Below are 23214 nucleotides of genomic sequence, written 5' to 3' on the forward strand. Positions count from 1 at the left end.
AAAAAAAACCAACAAAACATTTTTCAAATCAAATTTTTGTCTTCTACATGCATAAAATGTGTTCAGTTTATTATGGTTAGATATATAAATGTTTTTATTCTTGCAGGAAATAATACATTTAGTTTTTCTTTTCCACTTTGATAGAAAGTGCTACAAACAAATTCCATTCATTATCTCAATGTAGTTGTAGCATATTATATTTGATATACTTCGTATACACAGATGTAATATACTGTATGATATATTAAAGATAATGTATTTTTTGTTCTGTCAGAATGTACCAAATGAGGGAAATTAAGAAGATTAAATATATACTTCTCCTTAAGGCAACATATATCTAATTAAATATAATATTCTACTTAAGGAAACTGTCAGGATTGAGAGGCCATAAGATTTATATTTTCTTTCTTAAATGTCTTGAAAATTCTTGTGATTTTTTTGTGTGTTTTTCTTTTACTTTTTAAAAAATCTACTTCAAAGCCTTCTTAAAAGTCACCTTTACTGCCTTCTAATGTATTACAAACAAAGAGAACTTCCTTTCTTCAAATATGCAGGGCTCCTAAGAGATGTCACTGGTGTGTCAAACAAAAATCAAGAGCTTGCTCTTTTATCAGCATTATCAAGCCCATCCAGTAGTGAAAGACATGTGGCAAAGGCACATGATAGGCCAAAATTCAGATTTATTTTACCCAATTCTCTCCTCTCATATTTCAAGGAACAAAATCATGTACCAGCAGAAACCAAATTTCCTTCTGTTTTTATCTCATTTCCTCTTTTTGAGTCATAGCTCCCGTCAGCTTTGGGCAGAGATTTACTGAACCATGAAGTATCTGCCTACAACTATGGTTCATTATATACGTTCACTGTGTGGTTGGAAATCTACAAGGTCTTCCTGACTCCAGATAACTTCCTCAACTGGCCTGGCCTAGTACCTGATTTAAAAAGACCCACCCCTCACCATCGCCCCATTGTGAAATAGAATATATGACCAATAAAAAGCAAAATGTAATATTCTTTAATAGATATTAATACATTGAATTTTTCAGATTTTTAAAATTTAAATTGTGAAAAGGCCTTAGATAACACAAAAGAGAGAACTGAAGGGAAGGCTTTTAGTATTAGGGGATGGCTACTTTGACTACTTGGTGCATAAATGCTGACTCTGAGAAGGGACTGTGTTTGTTTTTTGCACAGAATTGTAATTTATTATAAGAAGAAAAAGTAGAAAATAAAAAAACTTTACACTGATTTTTAAAAGGATTACTCATGAAGATTATTGGTTAAGAATTATTTTCCTTTTTTTGTTTTTTATTCATTAGTTTATTTAAGCTGCACATCATTAAACACAGTTGGATTATTTCTATTTTTTGTCTTCTAAATATTGGTCTTCAATTTTTAATTTTGTCTATGAGGGCTGAGGTTGTAACATTTATTTTAATGAAGCTCAAATGAATAAAATTGACTTAATTATTAGTAAGATATGCAACACCCTTCGTCCTTTCCTGTAAAACCTCTGGGGAGATATTGCATGGGAGTTCTTTTAGAAGTTAAGGTACAGATGTGCATGCAGGCCCTGGGTAGGCTGTGCAGAAATAAAGAGCGGAGAAAATTTTGTTAAAGATTAACTAAGGTTTCATCATAATTTTACTTAAAATCCAATCTGTTCTATACCTCTCAGTTCTATACCTCTCAGTAAATCATTACTGAAGGACAGGCTCTCGAGAAAGTATAACACAGAACAAGAATAGCAAGAAACTAGGTGTTACGGGAGCCCCATACTACATTCTCAAATGACCTAAAAATGGTCAGATTTATTCCCAAAGTATACTAAGATGTGTGTGCTGAAAGAATTTGGTTAATTATTTATTTCTTCCAGTGTACATTTTTATTTTTATTTATTTTTTAAATTTTAATAGGTTTTTGGGTAAAATGGTAAAAGGACATTCTACTTAACAAATGGTTCTAGGATAACTGGCAAGCCGCAAGGAGAAGAATGAAACTGGATCCTCATCTCTCACTGTATACAAACATCAATTCAAGATGGATCAAAGACTTAAATGTAAGACCTGAAACCACAGAAATTCTGGAAGATAAAATCAGGAAAACCCTTCTATATATTGGCTTCCACAAAGACTTCATGATCAGTAACCCAAAAGCAAATATAACAAAAACAAAGATAAATAGATGGAACTTAATTAAATTAAAAAACTTCTGTATAGCAAAAGAAGTAATAAGCAGAGTAAACTGACAACCCACAGAATTGGAGAAAATATTTATCATCCAATAAAGGACTAATATCCAGCATCTACAAGGAACACAAACAAGTCAACAACAAAAACATAAACAATCCCATCAAAAAGTGGGCTATTTCTTGAACTGTACATTTTTATGTAGTCAGATTTACATTATGTTCTTTATTTTTAATTTATCTTTTCTTTAGGATAATTAATGCATATGGCAAATACTCTAATAGTCCAAAAGTTATAGTGACAAATGGGCATCCCAACCCTAATTCTCATGCTTTCTGTCCTGTTTCTTAGATATAATTTATATTGACAATTTCTTAGGTATTCTTCCAGAAATATTCTATGCATATACAATTATATCTGTGTGTATCTGCCTTCATTCTAACCATAATCGGAGCATACTCTACAACTTGTCTTATGTCTTCCTTTGTTAATTAAAAATTTATTGTGAATATCCTTCTATTTATATAAATACAGCTTTCTGTTATAACAGCTCCATGTTATTTTATTATATCAATGTATTATAATTTATTTAATCCATCACAAAATTAAGGACATTTGGGTTGTTTCCAGTTTATCAACACTATAAACAAATTTATAAGGGATATTCTTCTGCACAGCAAATGAAACTATCATCAGAGTGAACAGAAAACCTACTGAATGGAAAAAAAATTTTTGCAATCTATCCCTCTGACAGAGGGCTAATATTCAGAATCTACAAGGAGCTTAAGCATATTTATAGGAAAAAAAAACAAAACACAACCCCATTAAAAAGTGGGCAAAAACATGAACAGCCACTTCTCAAAAGAAGACATACATGCTGCCAACAAACATATGAAAAATAGCTCAACACCACTGATCATTAGAGAAATGCAAATCAAAACCACAATGAGATACCTTCTCACACCAGTCAGAATGGCAATTATTTAAAAACCAAGAAAAAACAAATGCTGGTGAGGTTGTGGAGAAATAGGAATGCTTTTACACTGTTGGTGAGAATGTAAATTACTTCAGCCATTGTGGAAGACAGTGTGGCAATTCCCCAGTGCTATAGACCTGGAAATGCCATTTGACCCAGCAATCCCATTACGGGTATATACCCAAAGGAATACAAATCATTCTGTTATAAAGATACCTGCACACATATGTTCATTGCAGCACTATTCACAATAGCAAAGACATGGAATGAACCTAAATGCCCATCAATGATAGACTGGTTAAAGAAAATGTGGTATATATACACCATGGAATACTGTGCAGCCATAAAAAGAATGAGATCATGTCATTTGCAAGGACATGGATGAAGCTGGAAGCCATTATTCTCAACAAACTAATGCAGGAAGAGAAAACCAAACACTGCATTTTCTTACTTATGAATGGGAGCTGAACACTGAAACACATGGTCACAGGGAGGGGAACAACACTTACTGGGTCCTGTTGGGGGAAGGTGGATGGGGAAAAGAGCTAATGCATGCTGGGCTTAATACCTAGGTGATGGGTTGATAGGTGCAGCAAAACACCATGGCACATGTTTACCCATATAACAAACTTCTACATCTGGCACATGTACCCTGGAGCTTAAAAAAAAAAAAAGCAATAAAAGAATTATTAAAAAAACACACAAAAAAATGTTGTTCCACATTTGTTAAGCAAATATTTCTTTAGCATCTATTACAAACCAGATGTTGATCTAGATGTTAGAAAGACAGCAGGGTTTCTTCTCTCAGATTCTAGTACAGTGTATGTGGTTGATATGAAGGACAGTTTGCATAGTTTTTCTCATTTATTCGTGTCTGAGGTTTAGTATAGATAGATTTGGCTGCCTGTATTTCTCCTGTCTTGCATTTCTTTTATTCCTAGTGCTACTATGTTGTAAGAATTAGTCTTGGGGCCAGAGAAGAATGTACAGAAATTCTCTTGGGACAGCGTAAAAAATGTTCCACTTCTCCCAGCAAGCTGTACCCTCAGGTTATTGCCAATAAAGAGCAATTGCAAACTATACCTTTCTGATGTAAGTCATCCTTCTTAGTCTGAACATTTTCTTCTAATAATTGACTTCCTCGGATACTCAGCATCTTCCACATGTCAGCTCTTGATATTTACCTGTTTCATAGATTCATATTCCATGTGTAAGCTAATGCAATGTCTACATTGGGATGTCATGGAGAACAGCTTCTAGTGAGCAGTAATAAAGTAATCCCTATACCCAATTATATGACCAAAAAATTAACAACAGCTCGTATACCAAACAAACTGTTAGTTGGTTGCTGGCTCTATTCAGAAGTTGAGAACAGTAATTATGGAAGTAGCATATTTCATCTTGTGATACAACAGGCGAGATGAGTAAGGCATTTGTTTAGAGCAGCTGGCTCTTTGGATGGACGGAAACCCAGATGGAGTAGTTCTGAGTGACTGAGCATTGGTAAGGTTATGTAGGGCTCTGGCAATAGTCATCTCTGCTTTGGAAGATTTCAGTCAGTCATTCCAAGCTAAGAACTTGGAACAAGAAACTGGAATGTAAAGAAGATACTTTGAGTGAAAAAAAAAAGTGATTTAAAGAACAAATAAATAGTTCATGTATACCAACCATGCAGTAAGGTTATTTTGGCATGTTACAGTTTTTAGAAAGTATAAGCATAACATAGCTAGACTAAAATAGAAGAAAACAGAGAAGATTCAGATAAACACAATCAGAAATTATGAGGATATCACCACTGATACCACAGAAATACAAACAACCATCAGAGAATAATATAAACATGACTGTGGATAAACTAAAAAATCTGGAAGAAATAGATAAATTCCTGGACACATACACCCTCACAAGACTGAACCAGGAAGAAACTGGATCCTGGAAAAGACCAATAACAATGTCTGAAATCAAAGCAGTAATTAATAGCCTACTAACTAAAAGAAACCCAGGACCAGATGGATTCACAGCTGAATTCTACCAGAGGTACAAAGAAGAACTGGTACCATTCTTACTGAAACTATTCCGAGAAGGAGTGACTCCTCCCTAACTCATTTTATGAGGCCAGCATCATCCTGATACCAAAATCTGGCAGAGATACAACAACTAGAATAACAACAAAAACCAGGCCAATATCCCTGATGAACATAGATGCAAAAATCCTCAATAAAATACTGGCAAACTGAATCCAGCAGCACATTGAAAATCTTACCCACCATGATCAGGTAGGCTTAAACACTAAGATGCAAGGCTGGTTCAACATACATAAATCAATAAATGTGATTCATCATATAAACAGAACTAAAAGCAAAAACCACATGATTACCTCAATAGATGCAGAAAATGCATTTGATAAAATGTAACATCCCTTCATGTTAAAAACTCCCAGTATACTAGGTGTTGAAGGAACTTACCTCAAAATAATAAGAGGCATATATGACAAGCCCACAACCAATATCATACTGAATGAGCAAAAGCTGAAAGCATTCCCCTTGAAAACCGGCACAAGACAAGGATGCCATCTCTCACTACTTCCGTTCAACATAGTGTTGGAATTTGTGCTCAGGAAAATAAGGCAAGAGAAAGAAATATAGGGTATTCATAGGAAGAGAAGAAAACTATCTTTGTTTCCAGATGACATGATCCTATATTTAGAAAACCCCATCGTCTCAGGCCAAAAGCTTTTTAAGCTGACAAACAACTTTAGCAAAGTCTCAGGATACAAAATCAAGGTGCAAAAATCACTAGCATTTCTTTACATTAATAACAGGCAAGCTGAGAACTAAATCACAAATGAACTCCCATTCACAATTGCCACAAAAAGAATAAAATACCGAGGAATACAGTAACAAGGGAAGTGAAGGGCCTCTTCAAGAAACCACTGCTCAAGGAAATAAGAGATAACACAAATGAGTGGAAAAACATTCTATGCTCACGTACAGGAAGAATCAATATTGTGAAAATGGCCATATTACCTGAAGTAATTTATAAATTACTAAAATACTATTTCCATTTTACTACTATTGACATTCTTCACAGAATTAGAGAAAACTATTTTAAAATTTACATGGAACCAATAAAGATCCCAAATATCCAAGGCAATCCTAAGCAAAATGAACAAAGCTGGAGGCATCACACTAACAGACTTCAAATGATACTACAGGGCTATTGGAACCAATACGGAATGGTTCTGCTATAGGAATAGACACATAAACCAAGGAAAATAAGACTACACACTTACAAGCATCTGATCTTCAAGAAACCTAATAACAAAACAAGCAGTGGGGAAAGGATTCCATGTTTAATAAATGGTGCTGGGATAATTGATTAGTAATATGCAGAAAACTGAAATTGGACCCCTTCCTTATACCATATACAAAAATCCATTTTAATCAAAATGGATTAAAGACTTAAATGTAAAACCCAGAACTATAAAATTACTTTAAAGAAAACCTAGGCAATACCATTCAGGACATAGGCATTAGAAAATATTTCATGACAAAGATGCCAAAAGCAATTGTAACAAAAGCAAACATTGGCAAATGGGATCTAATGAAATGAAAGAGCTTTTGTATCGCAAAAGAAACTATCATCAAAGTAAACAGACAACCAACAGAATGGGAGAATATTTTTGCAATGTATCTACCTGACAAAGGTCTAATATCCAGCATCTATAAGGAAATTAAGCAAATTTCCAAGAAAAATATACAAATAACCAATTAAAAAGTGGGCAAAAGACATGAACAGGTACTTCTCAAAAGAAGACATACATGTGGCCAACAAACATAAAAATGCTCAATATCACTGATTATTAGAGAAATGTAAATCAAAACTACAATGAGATGCCATATCACACCAGTCAGAATGTCTATTATTAAAAAGTCAGAAAACAACAGATGCTGGTGAGGTCATGGACAGAAGGGAACACTTTTGCACTGTTGTTGGGAGTGTAAATTTCTTCAACTATTGTGGAAGACAGTGTGGCAATTCCTCAAAGACCTAGAGACAGAAATAGCATTCAAACCAGCAATCCATTTAGTGGATGCATGCTCAAAAAAATACAAATTGTTCTATTATAAAGATACATGCATTCTTGTGTTTATTGCAGTATTATTTACAGTAGAAAAGATACGGAATAAACTTAAATATCCATCAATGATAGAATGGATAAGTAAAATGTGGTATATATACACCAAGGAATACTATGCAACCACAAAAAAGAACAAGATCATGTCCTTTGCAGGGACATGGATGAAGCTGGAGGCCATTATTCTTAGCAGATTATCACAGGAACAGTAAACCAATCACTGTGTGTTATCACTTGTAAGTGGGAGCTGAACGATGAGAACACATGGACATATGGGGAAGAAACAATACACACTGGGGCCTGTTGGAGGGTGTGGAATAGGAGGAGTAATAGCATTGGGAAGAATAGTTAACAAACACTGGGCTTAATACTTGGGTGATGGGGATGATCTGTGTAGCAAACCACCTTGGCACACATTTCCCCATGTAACAAACCTGCTCATCCTGCACATGTATCCCTGAACTTAAAAGTTGGAAAAAATTAAAAGTTTTTCAAAGACTAAAATTAAAGTTACCACATTATTCAGCAGTCCAACTACTAAGTGTATATCCAAAAGAAATAAAATGATTCTGTCAAAAGCAATGTCTTCACTCCTATGCTTATTGCTGCATTATTCACAGTAGCCAGACATTGAATCAACCTGTGTTCATCAATTAATAAATAAAGAAAATATGTGTGCGTGTGTTTTACACACACACACACACACACACAAATATTTTTCAGCTCTACAAAGGAAGAACATTTTTTCATTTGTGACAATATAGATGAAACTGGAAGACATCATTTTAAGTGAAATAACCCACGTACAGAAAGGCAAATACATGATCTCATCCTTACATAAAATTTTTTTAAAAAACATTGAACTCAAAGAACCAGAGAGTAAAATGGTGGTGACCAGGGAGTGAGTATGAGGGGAGGATTTGGGAGAGAGAAAAACACAAAGTATAAGCAAAATAAATTGCAAATTAGGTTTGCAGTAAACTTTATGAAATTTAAATACATTTTATTTCACTCTGGCTATAAATAATAGGCTATACTGACTTTTATTTATAACAAAATAGGGTGAAAAACAATTGGAATTTGTACAATTTATATTCTCAATTATGAAAATAAAATTGGAAAAAAGACAGCTGATATCGCCGGTGGTGTCTCTGACTCTGATTTCTAGATATTCTTTTGGGATAACCTCTCTGGGTCATATACTGCTCAGGGAATTAAGTAAACTACTTTCGTGTGCCAAGAGCTGGATGTTTATCAACCACTAAAAAATTTTTATATAAAATGAGGTATTTTTAAGAGAGAATTTAAAAATTTTCCCAGAAAAGACATATATTCCTGCAAGAGAAAAAATGGCTATTCTAATTTTGGATCTTCCTTGTGGAATATCATATTTTCCCCTGAATATATTGAGGATTTTGATATATTTTTTTAGATTTATTGACTTTTTGCATTTATTGATGACTGAACTGGTCATCAGTAAAGCAATGTTAATATGACTTAAGGGACCACAAGATATACTTCTGGTCCAGTCATTTCTCAAAAAGTGAATGTGAGCAACTACTTGATTGTGCAGTCCATTGCTTGATGCTGAACCATTACAGTAATTGAAACAGTTCTTGAAATTGGTTACTGTAAAATCTACATTCTACTCACATGGTCTTTTATCAAGCATTTGCAAAAGTCTATGCAAAGAGATGATGTAAAAAATGAAACCTTCATTTAATAGGACGTTTATTTATTTTGTTCCACGAGGTAGTCTAAACAAAAATAAAATAAAATAAATTTGATTAGGCTAAAAGGCCGCATAAGGTTAAAAAAAAAAAAGTTTCATAGTGGCAAATTTGTTCTTAGCATCTTCATTCCATGTGCTAATTATAACATACCTAGCAAATCTAGAAATCACCACACTTACTTAAATATTTTCCTTTCTCTCATATATATTCAAGATTTTATGTTTCCCGCATAGTATTTGGTTGGTGCAAAGTAATCGTGGTTTTTGTCATTGGCAAAACCAATGCTGAAGACAGTTTTGCTAACAAGTAGCATTTTTTTTTCCTCAGTTACAAAAATTCTATAGTTCCTAAGCCCCTGTAAAACGAGTAGGTAAGCCGTATTTGATGTTTCTCTCTGCTTTTCGGAGGGAGGCACTGCTTGAATTCCCTGGTCTGCCTCTCCCAGTTTCCACACACAATTTATTTACCACAGTTTCCAGGGCATTATCCCTTATCTGCTGGCTTTAAAAAATACTTATAATTTATGGAATTTTTTCTCCTACATTTATCTAGTGATTTTCAAGGGATTTTCAGATGTGGAAAAATGGATGTGTGTGTGTGTGTGTGTGTGTGTGTGTGTGCGCGCGTGTGTGCGCGCGCGCGCACGTGCATTTTTCGTGTTCCCTGAAAAGAACCAGGGAATGGGTAACATTTAGAGAGTTCTTTAAATTTGTGATTCTTCAGAGGACTGCTGATTCTGATAGTGATAAAACCTGGCATTGGAACTTATGCTATAAACTGTTATAAGCTGCACTAATTGCTGATATACACCCTGTTAAAACAGCATATTTGCATGATCTCATCCTTAAAATCTTTGGGGTAAAAGCATAAAGTATTTGAATAAGTATGGTAGATGAAATTTTTATTAATATTGCTTAAAATATTACCCATACAATTTTTCTTTCAGTTCACTGTGTCACTAATAGTTTTTTAAAGTACTTTAATGACCCCAATGAATTGAGAATTGGTATTAATTTCCACAAATCTTTACTTATCAAACATGAGGATTTTTTCCTTACACTCACTAAAAGTCTAGAGCAATCATTTCTGAAAAGCAAAGTAATTTCTAGGTGTCCTAATTTCCTAATATCTTACATATATTGAGAAGAGAAACTTCAGAAACATTTTTTTATCTACATAGAAATCTGATTCCAGAAAATATACTATTGATTATAAATTTATATCTGAATTCCAATAAGTTTATTTTCCTGAATCAGAACTTCGGTGTTTTCGTAGCCTATGCAGGTGTTGCTTTCATATTCAGGACAACTGACTCTAATTTATAAGATTCTAGTCAATAAAGTTCAATGTGCCTGTGGTTGTACTGTCTGCTGCTTATTATTTTCTTATTAATGGAATAACAACATATGGTCTTTTTAACTACACCGAAAAAACATTCAATAGGTTTCCAGTTTTGTGCCAAAATGGTATTGTTTTTCTTAGGTTGACAATCAGCATTGGAATTTGGCTGTTCTCCAGGTATGTTTTTGATGGACACTGCTTCTTGTGAAAGAGAAAGGATATCATTACACCACATCAATATGTGATTGCAAACTGCCCCCAGAAATTTTATTTTACCTGCTAAATTGGGGTTTGACCTTGTACTGCTTAACACATTCATTAAAAAATAAGAAATTCCATTGTTTTAATAGTTATTAAGTAACAATTATTTATAAAAGATTTACAAATTATATACTACATATAATGAATAATACTGAAATTCTTCTCTCACCCACCCAGTTTAAGATAAACCATTATTAATATATTTTAAGTCCTTCATGTATCCCATCCTTTCCCTCATCTCACTGAAGTGGTTTTTTCCTGAACTTTGTATTTATTATTCTCTGGCTTTTCTTTATACTTTTACCATATATGTTTATATCCCTATTGAATTATCTTTTTGGTCTTGTGGTTTAATCTTTATATTTAAAAATTATATTGTGGGCATTCTTGTGTTCTTTGTTCTTAAGATAAATATTGTTTAGACTATATTGTTTTATCAAGTTGAAATTCACTATTATTTGCTGCTGTGTAGAAAATCCCAGTATATGACTACTCAAGATGTATTCATGAATTCTACTATTCATAGGCATTTAGTTATTTCATTATTTTCTTCTTATTACAAACAATGCTACTATGAACATTGATGTAACTATCTCTCTCCTAATGTACATTTGCAAGAGTTTATCAAATTTATATACCTAGGAGTGCTATTGCTGAGTCATAGGGTACATGTACCTTCTATTTTACTAAATAATGCTAGTGTATTTCAAAATAGTTATGGATAAGTGCTTGAGTTGCTCTGCATTGTTTACAATGCATAATACAATAAGACTTAAACTTTTTCCAATATGGTGGGTGTGACATGGTATCACATTTGAATGATTTTTACATTTTGCTTAATAATGAGGTTGAGCTTCTTCTATATGGCCTTCTTATTGGCCATTTGTGCTTCCCTTTCCTTGAAGTGACTGCCCAAAGATTTTGCAGATTTGTCTATAGGGCTCTGTGTTTTTCTTATTGATTTTTGAAAGTGTAGTTCAGACACTAATCCTTTGTCATTTATTTGTTGCAGATGTCTTTTTTCAGTTTGTGATGTTTCTTTTCATTTTATGATGTTTCAGTGAAGAAAAGCTTTAAATTTAAGCATAGTCAAATTTGATGGTTTTTTCATTTATGTTTTTCGAGTTATGTGTTTTGCTTAATTAATTATTATCTACCTTAAATTCACAAAAATATTTTTCTTCATTGTTTCTAAAAGTTTACATTTTTTATTTTTACATTTAAATTTTTTTAATCTATGTGGCTATTTCCCTGTTTATCAAGCAATATGCAGGGATTCAGTGCCATATGGAGTACATTGTTAGAGAGCTATCGATATGTTCAGCCTTTCCACACTGATCTGCAGTGCCAGTTCTGTCATAAATCAAATTTTAATAAATGTTTTGATCTATTTTTGGGTAATTAATTCCATTACATTAACTAATTTGTCTATTCCTCTGCTAATACTTCATTGTCTTTATTATAGCTTTATAAAATCTCTGGATAAATGATGGTTTCACTTCTTGAGTGTTATGACGAGGCTAGGTTCTTTGTTCTTACATGTAAATTTTAGAATCATGTTGTGAACTTACAGACACATGCGGGCATACATACATCCTTGTTGAGATTTTGTTTGATATTGCATTTAATCTATATTTCAATTTGAAGCGTATTGACATTGCTGTAATATTGAGTCTTCTAATCTACAGCCACAATAAGCCTCTCAATGTAGACATTTTAACTAGTTTTCTAAAATTTTATTATTATCTCCATAAGGTTTTTGCAACTTATTTGATGTTTTTGGTACTGTTCTTTACATTATTCTTGCATTTTCTATATATTTTTTTTCCTGGAATGTAGAAGGGCAATTGATGATTTTATGTCCCACAATTTTGCCAAACTGCCTTATTCTAATTTTTTATCTGTAGATTATTTTGGGTTCCTATACAGATAATCTTATCACTTGTAAATAAAGGCAATTTTATTAATTTCCAATTATTATTCCCCACTTCACCCTTTTTCTTGCCTCATGTGCTGGCCAAGTCTTCTTGTAAAATGTTGAATAGCATTTTTGAAAGCAGTTGTTATTTCTTGCTTCTATTCTCTAAGAGAATAGTTTTAATATTTTACCACTCAGATCATATTTGTTGAAGGAGTTATTTTAAAAAACCTTATACCAAGTTAAGTCTTTCCTTCTATGTTAGTTTGCTGGGCTTTATTTTGAATGGGTATTGAATTTCATCGTATACTTTTTTTTTTCCTTCAGCTCTTGAGATAATTTTTTCACCTTTAAATTGTTAATGTGGTGAATTATCATATTGGATTCTACCTGCCAGCACATTATATCTTTCAGTCCACTTTTTTCTCTACTCATTCTGGTGGAAGTCAGTCCCATCAGCTGTGTGCAGGTGTAGCACAGCTCTTGCCTCAAATGTACTTCTTATCTCTCACCCTCTGCCTCAAGATCTTCTCTAACGCCATGGTGTAGAATGCCCTGAGTACCTACTTCCAGGTTATGCACATTCAGGAAAGGAGAAGGAGCTAATGCCCCATGGAGCAACCCAAGCTAGTCAAAAATATTTTTATCTTCTCTACTTGAAATGGATAATTCTGGGGTTCTTCGTGGCTTCATAGATGGGTCTAGAATAGTCTAAGATATGTTGCCTGCACTTGACAACACTCAATTTTATTGGCTTTGTCTCTTTCCTGGTTTCGATTTCTCCAAATAATTACGTGCATGTGTGTGGGTGGTGGGTGGAGTGGAATGGGGACTCAGGTTAATACCATTATATTATTGTTTATTAAGTGTTAAATCAACTGTATATTCTAGGATAAGCCCATTATGATCATAGTGTCTAATATTTTGTACAAGTGGATTTGATTTACTGATTATTTGCTTTTTATTTTACATCAATTGCATGAGACACATTGGCCTAAAAAATTTTCTTTTCTTTGTAAGGCTATCATAACATAGTTATGCTGATCTCAGGGAAATGAACCTGTGAGTGTTCCCTCTTTTTCTATACTCTGGACTAGTTTGTGAAAAATTGAAATTATTTATTTCTTGATTGCTTGATAGACCTCTGTTCTGAAGTTTTTATTGTGAGAATATTTTAAACTACTGATTCCATTTAATATTTTGATATTTATCACTGAGACACTTTTATTAAGTCCTTTTGTCTAAGGTTTGAATGTATAAGGATACAGCCATTCTCATATCTTCTTTCTGTTTTTCATTCAATGTTTCATTCAAACATTAATTCGTAACTCTTTTTTACTCCTTCCTTTTTTCTCTTTTACCATTTTAATATTTATTTATTTTTTATTTTTTCAGTACCTTCAAAGAAACATTTTGCTTTATCCTTCTTATTCTAGTTTGCTTTCCAGTTTATTTCTGCTCTTATATTTACTTTTTCCTTTTATTTTCTTTAGGTTTATTTTTCTGCTCTATTCCGAATCTCTTAAACTTAATGCTCAGCCCATTAGTTTTCAGCTTTTATCCTTTTCTAATACAGTCATATGTCCTTTATAATGGGGATCCATTCTGAGAAATGCATCACTAGACAATTTTGTCATGCAGAAACCATAGTGTGTACATACACAAATCTAAATGATAGAGCCTACTGCATGCCTAAACTATATGGTACAACTAAAATAACAATAAAAATAGAATAAGTAAATACATAAACCAGTAAAATAGTTGTTTATTATTATTATGAAGTATTATCTGCTGTACATAATTGTATGTGCTATACTTTTATATATCTGGGAGCACAGTAGGTTTGTTTAAAGTAACTTCATCACAAACTTATGGGTAATGTGTTATGCTACAATGTTATGACATCATTAGGTGATAGAAATTTTGCAACTCAATTTTAATCTTATGAGACCACCATCATATATGCAACCATTTGTTGACTGAAATGTTGTTATGTAGTACATGACTATATAATCATTAAAAGGAATGTATTTCTTTCTAACTACTGCTTTAACTTTCTTCTGTTACTGTTATCTATTGCTGCATAGCAGACTATCCCAAAACTTTGGGTTTAAAAATTAATTTATTGTATCTCACGATCCTGTGTGTCAGTCAGTACTTCACACTAGACTTAGTAGGGATGGCATGTCTCTGCTTTATGATGTCTCAGGAATCAGCTCTGACACCTTAAGTGGGTGGAGGCTGGTGCAGCTGGGGGCTGGCCAAGCCTGCTGACTCTCTCTCTTTCTCTCTCTACATCGCCACTCCTCTTTCTCAACACCAATAGTGCTTCCTCACAGTATGGTAGCATTTGAGTAGTTGAACTTTTATTTCCAACTTTTATGTTCTGAGGTATTGAGCAGGATGTGCAGGTTTGTACATAAGGAAATATGTACCATGTTGGTTTGCTGCACAGATCATCCCATCACCCAAGCATTAAGCACAACAACCACTAACTATTCTTCCTCATCCTCTCCCTCCTCCCACACTCAGCCCTCTGACAGGACCCAGTATGTGTTCCCCACCATGTGTTCCTGTGTTCTCATCATACATGCCTATTATTATTTTGAGTATGTTCCTTAAATATGTAGTATATTTAGAGTGTTTAATATGAAGGGATGTTGCATTTTAATGCCTTTTTTGCATCTATTGAGATAATCGTGGTTTTTGTGTTTAGTTCTGCTTATGTGATGAATTGCATTTATTGATTTGCATATGTTGAACCAGGCTTGCATCCTGGCATTGAAGCCTACTTGATCATGGTGGATAAGTTTTTTGATGTGCTGGATTCAGTTTGCCAGTATTTTTCAGTGTGTGTGTGTGCTTCTGCCTTTTGGATGGACCACTATTTATTTATTTATTTTTAATTGTACTTTAGGTTCTGGGGTACATGTGCAGATCATGCAGGATTGTTGCATAGGTAAATACATGGGAAGGTGGTTTGCTACCTCCATCCCCCCATCACCTATATCTGGCATTTCTCCCCATGTTATCCCTCCCCAACCTCCACACCCCCCACTGTCCACTAGCACCCCCAACAGACCCCAGTATGTGATGCTCCCCTCCCTGTGTCCATGTGTTCTCATTGTTCAACACCCACCTATGAGTGAGAACATGCGGTGACCATTAGCCAGATTAATAAAAAACAAAAGAGAGAAGAATCAAATTGATATAATAAAAAACTATAAAGGGGATATCACCACCGATTCCACAGAAATACAAACTACTATCAGAGATTGCCAGTATTTTTTTAAGGATTTTTGCATCAATGTTCATCTGTGATATTGGCCTGAAGTTTTCTTTTTTGTGCTATATCTCTGCCAGATTTGGTATCAGGATGATGCTGGCCTCATAGAATAAATTAGGAAGGAATCCCTCCTTTTCAATTTTTTTAAAAAATAGTTTTGGTAGAAATAGCACCAGCTCTTCTTTGTACCTCTGGTAGAATTCAGCTGTGAATTCCTTAATCTATCAATGCCTAAATTAATCAATCTCTTCAAATCTCTCTAATTAATATGAGAATATTAGATCACATTATTGATAGTAATGTATTTTAATTCTGTATAATAACTTCCTGAAATATTATTCTTCCAGAGTCCATATTTACCACTTTCTTTACTATTCTTTCCTTCTTTTATCTTGAGCCTTCCATCTGGGATAATTTTTCTCCGGCTTAAAGTATTTCCTCTGACACTTTTTTAGTGATGATCTGATGCTATAAATCTCAATAAGGTTTGGGTAGCCTTAAATTCTCTTTATTCCATCCTCTCCTTTTATTACAGTCAGGAAGAAGGTCTCTGTCACGCAGGCTGGTGTGTATTGGCAAAATCATGGCTCACTGCAGTCTCTACCTCCCAGGCTCAAGCAATGCTGCCCCCTCAGCCTACTGGGTAGCTGGAACTACAGGCCTGTGGCACCACACCTGGCTAATTTTGCTTATTTTTTCTTGTAGAGATGAAGTCTTACTATGTTGCCCAGGCTGGTGTTGAACTCCTGGGCTCAGGGGATCGTCTTACCTCAGCTTCCCGAAGTTCTATGATTAGAAGCATGAGCCACCACACTTGGACTACATCCCTTCTTAAAATATATTTCTCCTGGGAATAGATTTCTAGGTTGATTTCTCTTTTTTTCCCCTCAGCACAAAGAAAATACAAATTCACTGTATTCTGCGTTACAATGTTGCTTTTAGAAAGTCAGCCATCAGTATATTTATACATTTTAGTATGTAATTGGTCTTGTCTTTTCCGGCTGCATTTAAGATTTTTCTCTTTGTGGTATTCTTTACTTTTGTTATGATGCACACAAGGATGGATTCCTTTTTATGTAAACTCCTTTGAGATTTGTTGTGCTTGTTGAACTACCAGCTCAACAATCTCTCAGATTATTGCTTTAAATTCTGTAACATTGTCATCAGTTAAATCTTCAAACATTATCTCTGCCTCTTTGTCTCCCTCCTCTGCTTTTGGAACTCCAATTATATGGTAGTAAAACTTTTTACTCCATATTCTACATCTTTTAAATGCCTTTTACTATTTTTCACCTCTGCGTTTCTCCGTGTCATGTGGCATACCAATTTCTTAAGATGTCTCCAGTTTTCTATGTTGTTAACTGTATTTAATGATGTTACCCACAAATGCGATTTTTAAAATTATTAAATTGTCATATTCTGACATTCTATTTTGTTCTTTTTTAGATACACTTGCCACTTTTAATGTTTTTAAGTTTCACCTTTATTTTTTTGAAACATTAACTACTATCATTATGTGTCTTATAGTTCCAATTCCTTAAGACTTGATGGGTTAATATTTTGTTGTCTGCTACCATTGGCTCTCAGTCATGATATTATTTTCTAGTTTTCCCTTTTAAAATATTGTCATAGTACTTGTATGGTTATATCAGCAAAAATGAAAGCTTCATAGTCTATTGACATTTTACATACATTCTATTAGCATATGGAAGGTATTTGATTCTTTGATAAATAACAGATACCTTGCCTATATAAAGATGTATGTTAGTCAATTATATAATGTGCTATTCTGGGATTTATTGACTGGGGAGAATGATAGGCAGAGTTATCCAAAGGCATTAGAAAAAATACTCGATTGATTTTAAATCTCTTAGAAATTGATACATTACAAAATTGGAACATCTATTGAGTTTAAAACTTTGGAGTTAAAATAAAATACCCCTCCCCAAAATTTGAAGACTAAAATTGCCATCTTTTCATTTTTACCAAGAACATATACTGTATATAACACATGTTGTAATATATTATCATTATTTCATATAAGAAAAGGTACGAAAGATTAAGAACAATCTTCTTAAATAGAGACAGTGAATAAACTGATCATACAAAATTTCACTTTTTGTAATTTTATCACAGACCAGTGAAAAATAGAGACCTAGTCAGAATCATGATCCATGGATTGCCATTTGGGAACCATTATTCTAGAAACCAAACCTGGAAACTTCAAATTTAGGTTTTTTGTCTCTGCAGAAATCAGTTACCTTACTCTGTTCAAATGATACAGACTCTCTTCCTGATTTTATCCATTTGTTTGCAGATGCATAGTACTGGTTGAAAGATTACCTGTGATAAAATGTGGCCAAATCAGAGAAAATCTATTCCTTCCACTTTAAAAAATTAAGAAAAATCACTTGAAAAATTCAAACCTTAGCACATATAGATCAGCAATGTCCTTTCCTCTATGAGAGGTAGCCTTTTATTCAGTGAATGCCATCAATTTTATTTTTACTTTTAGTTTTGGATACACAGAAACCTCAGAGTGTTGACTATAACATAAACTTACAGTCCTTATTGCATAATGCAAGCTCTGGGAAAAAGATGTCAGTCACTTCTAACCATCCTTGTAAAAACAGAAAATCTGAAGTTGTGCAAACCACAGCATGTAAGGAAAAACACATCTTTCATTTCTTTCACTGTCTTTCCTTCTTTCTGCTTGAAAATAGATGCTTGAAATCCTTCATCACAGCTTCATCTTGCTTTGCTGTCAAACACTTTTCTCTTGAGTTGCTTCAACTACTCATCTTCCTTATATGTAAGGTAGAACATCTTGCAAATTGTTAGTTTTTTCCTTCTTATTTCCCTATAATCTGATAATTAGCATGCTGGGTGTTATACTAATGATTGTCTTCTTATTCTTACTACCCGGAGCCTCTGACCTTGCCACCCTTACCACCATCCACCATCACTCGAGGCATCCGGAAGGAAATTTGTTATGTCCTAGTCTTTGAAAGGGAGCTTTTGCTGACATTAGTTTTGCCTTTGTAATACAATTAAAAATACCCTTCAGCTGGACATGATGGTAGTTGATTCGTGTAATCCCTGCAATTTGGGAGGCCAAGGTGGGTGGATAGCTTGAGTCCAGGAGTTCAAGAGAAGCCTGGGCAATGTGATGAAACCCTGTCTCTACAAAACATACAAAAATTAGCCAAGCATGGTGGCTCACACCTGTAGTCCCAACTAGTGGGATGGCTGAGGTGGGACGATCACCTGAACCTGACGATCGTCCCTGAAGCCTGACCTGCAGTGAGCTGTGATTTGTGACTCTGTCTCAAATATATATACATATACTCTTCTACCTCCTGGCAGGTGGAGATCTCATTACTTTTTTCTAATTGTACAAGTTACTTCACATACACTAAAATAATGAAAATAGCAAGAGCACATCCAGTGAGACTGCACTGCAAGTTTGAAACCATGCTTTTGTTATTCAACTCTTTCTAAATGTTATTCAAACTTTTCCAAGTGTAAAGTAAAAAAATAATGTCAACATAATAGGAAAGAAATATAAAGAGACAGGTTTATATGTTGTTGACAAAAAGTTTTAAGTCATAGGCAAAAACTGGGTCATGTTGTTTAACCCTCCTACTTAAATATATATAAGCAAACTGACTTGGTTCTTTTACTAGGTAACTTAATCCTTTCTTGCATGAATACAATTAGTATATAATGTTTGCCTAATACAGCCTTTATCTTCTCTTGAAATATATTGCTTCCTTTTAAGCATACCAAAGTAACTTCCATTTTTGTCAATTTGTTAACTACCAAGAATTTTTGAAAATAATTAAAATAAAATATATATATATTTGAGGCAGAGTCTCACACTGTTGCCAGGTGCCAGGCTGGAGTGCAGGGACGTGATCTCGGCTCACTGCAACCTCTGCCTCTGGGATTCAAACAATTCTCCTGCCTCAACCTCCTGAGTAGCTGGGACTACAGGTGCACGCCACCACGCCCAGCTAATTTTTGTGTTTTTAGTAGAGAAGGGGTTTCACCATGTTGGCCACAATGGTCTCGATCTCTTGACCTCATGATCCACCTGCCTCGGCCTCCCAAAGTGCTGGTGGGACTGCAGGTGTGAGCCACTGCGCCCTGCCTATTAAATATATTAATTAGGACATTTAATAGTCTTTATTTTTTCATTATCAATTACAACATTAACCAGAGGAATTTAACAGTTCTCCAGATCTTGTAGCTATTGAACTAAACAGCATATTTTATTTTTTAATTTTTAGTTTTTTAATTTTTTAGATTTTTGTGAGTCTATAGTAGGTATATATATTTATGGAGTATATGAGTTGTTTTGATACAGGCAGGCCATGTGAACTAAACATATCATGGAGAATGGGATATCCATCTCCTAAGCATTTATCCTTTGAGTTACAAACAATCTATTTACACTCTTTAAGATACTGTTAAATGTACAATTAAGTTATTATTGATTAAAGTCACCCTATCATGTTATCAAATAGTAGGTCTTATTAATTCTTTCTATTTTTTATACTCATTAATCACCCCCTCTTTCTCCCAAGTCCCCCACTACACTTCCCAGCCTCTGATAATCATCCTTCTACACTTTATGTCCATTATTTCACTTGTTTTGATTTTTAGATCTTACAAATAAATGAGAACATGCTATGTTTATCTTTCTGTGCCTTGGCTTATTTTCACTTAACACATGATCACCAGTGCTATCCATGTTGTTGCAAATGACTGAATCTCACTTTTTAATAGCTACGTAGTACTGCCTCATGTGTATGTACCACATCTTCTTTATCCATTCATCTTTTGATGGACGCTTAGGTTGCTTCCAAATCACAGCCATTGTAAACAGTGTTGCAACAAACATAGGAGTGCAGTTATCTCTTCAATCTACTGATTTCCTTTCTCAAAACTGTTCTCCATTATGGTTGTACTAACTTACATACCCACCAACAGTATACAAGATTCTTTTTTCTCCACATTCTCACCAGCATTTTTTGTTGCCTACATTTTGGATATAAGCCATTTTAACTGGGGTGAGAAGATGTATCACTGTAGTTTTCATTTGCATTTTTCTGATGATCAGTGATGTTGAGCACCTTTTTATATGCCTATTTGCCATTTGTATGTCTTCTTTCCATTCACATTCAACTTTATTATTGATAAGTAAGGACTTACTCTTGCCATTTTGCTATTTGTTTTTCTGGTTGTTTGGTGGCCTCCCTTGTTTCTATCCTTCCTGTTTTTCTTTCGTGAAGGTGATCTTCTCTGGTGATATGATTTAGCTTCTTGCTTCTTATTTTGTGTGTATCCATTATATGTTTTTCAATTTGAGGTTACCATGAGCCTTGCAAATAATATCTTATAACACATCACTGTAAACTGATAACAATTTAGCATTGATTATGTAAACAAACTAAAAACTAATAAAAACTCTACACTTCAGCTTCATCCCCTGACTTTTGGAGTATTTGTAATTTCTGTAATTTTTCTTTATGCCTTTTTGTACTGTGTCTTGAAAAGTTATTGTAGTTATTATTTTTGATTGGTTCATCATTTATGATTTTTACTTAAGAAAAGTTTATACACCACAGCTACAGTGTTATAATATTCTTGTTTGGTTTTGTATTTCTTTTTTTTCAGTGTGCTTACTATTACCAGTGAGTTTTATACCTACAGATAATTCCTTCCTGCTCATTAATGTCCTTTTCTTTCTGGTTGAAAAATTTTGTTTAGCATTTTTTGCAGGACAAGTCTGGTGTTTATGGAATCTCTCAACATTTGTTTGGCTGAGAAAGTCTTTATTTCTCCTTCATGTTTGAAGTGTATTTTTGCTATATATACTATTCTAGCCTAAAAATTTCTTTTCTGTTTCAGCACTTTAAATATGTCATACCACTCTCTCCTGGCCTATAAAGCTTCCACTGAAAAGTTCGGGTCACTCATATTGGAGCTCCATTGCATGTTATTTTCTTTTCTTTTGCTGCTTTTAGGATCCTTTCTTTGTCTTTTGGGTGGGTGATTACTCAATGACTTGAAGTAGTCTTTGGATTAAATGTGCTTAGTGTTCTATGACATTCTTGTAGTTGGATATTGATACTTTTCTTTAGGTTTGGAGAGTTCTCTGTTATTATGCCTTTGTACAAACTTTCTACCTAGTCTCTCTCTCTCTACCTCCTCTTTAAGGCCAGTAACTCTTGGATATGCCCCTTTAACCTTCTTGTGTTTGGATATTGATCTCTTCGTCTAGGTTTTGGAAGTTCTGTTGTTAGCCCTTTGAATAAACTTTCTGTCTCTATTTGTCTCTTTAAGGTCAATAACTCTTAGATTCACCCCTTTGAGGCTGTGTTCTAGATCTTGTAGTCATGCTCCATTGTTTTTTATTCTTTTATCTTTTGCCTCTTTCCACTGTGTATTTTTAAGTAGCCTATCTTCAAGTTCACTGATTCTTTATTCTCTATGATCAATTTTCATATTCAGAGGCTCATACATCTTTAGCTTGCCAACTGCATTTTTCAGCTCCATAATTTCTGCTTGATTCTTTTTAATTATTTCAATTTCTATATTAAATTTATCTGATAGAATTCTGTATTCCTTCTCTGTGTTATGTTGAGTTTCTTTGCGTTCCTCAAAACATCTGTCTTTGTCTGAAAGGTCATAGATCTCTGTTTCCCCGAGATTGGTCCCTGGTTTCTTATTTATTTTATTTGGTGAGGTCATGTTTTCTAGGATGGTATTGATTCTCACTGATGTTCTTCAGCATCTGGACATTGAAGAGTTATGTATTTATTGTAGCTTTACAGTCTGAGCTTGTTTGTGCTTGTCTTTTTGGGGAAGGTTTTCCAGGTATTTAAGGGGACTTGGGCCCGAAGCCTTGTAATGCTGTGGTTTTTGTATAGTAGCAGAGTTACCACCTTGGTAGTCTTGGAAAAGATCCAGAAGAATTCTCTGGATTACCAGGCAAAGATTCTTGTTCTTTTCTCTTGCTTTCTTGGCAACATACACAGTCTCTCTCCATGTGCTGAGCCACCTGAAAGTGACGGTGTGGTGATGCAAACACCCCTGTGGTCACCACCAAGGGCACTGTGCTAGGTCAGACCAGAAGCAAGCATAGCACTGGGCCTTGTCAAAAGCCCTTCCCTTCAGGGTGGCAATCCTTCAGGCCCTGGATATATACAGAGATACCGTCTGAAAGCCAGGAATTGGAGTCAAAAAACGTTAGCAATTACCAACCCAAATGCCCATCGACGATAGACTGGATAGGGAAAATGTGGCACATATACACCATGGAATATTATGCAGCCATCAAAAACGATGAGTTTGGGTCCTTTGT

This window comes from Cebus imitator, unplaced genomic scaffold (genome assembly GCF_001604975.1).
Source record: "Cebus imitator isolate Cc_AM_T3 unplaced genomic scaffold, Cebus_imitator-1.0 Scaffold210, whole genome shotgun sequence".
In the NCBI taxonomy this organism is placed as follows: Eukaryota; Metazoa; Chordata; class Mammalia; order Primates; family Cebidae; genus Cebus; species Cebus imitator.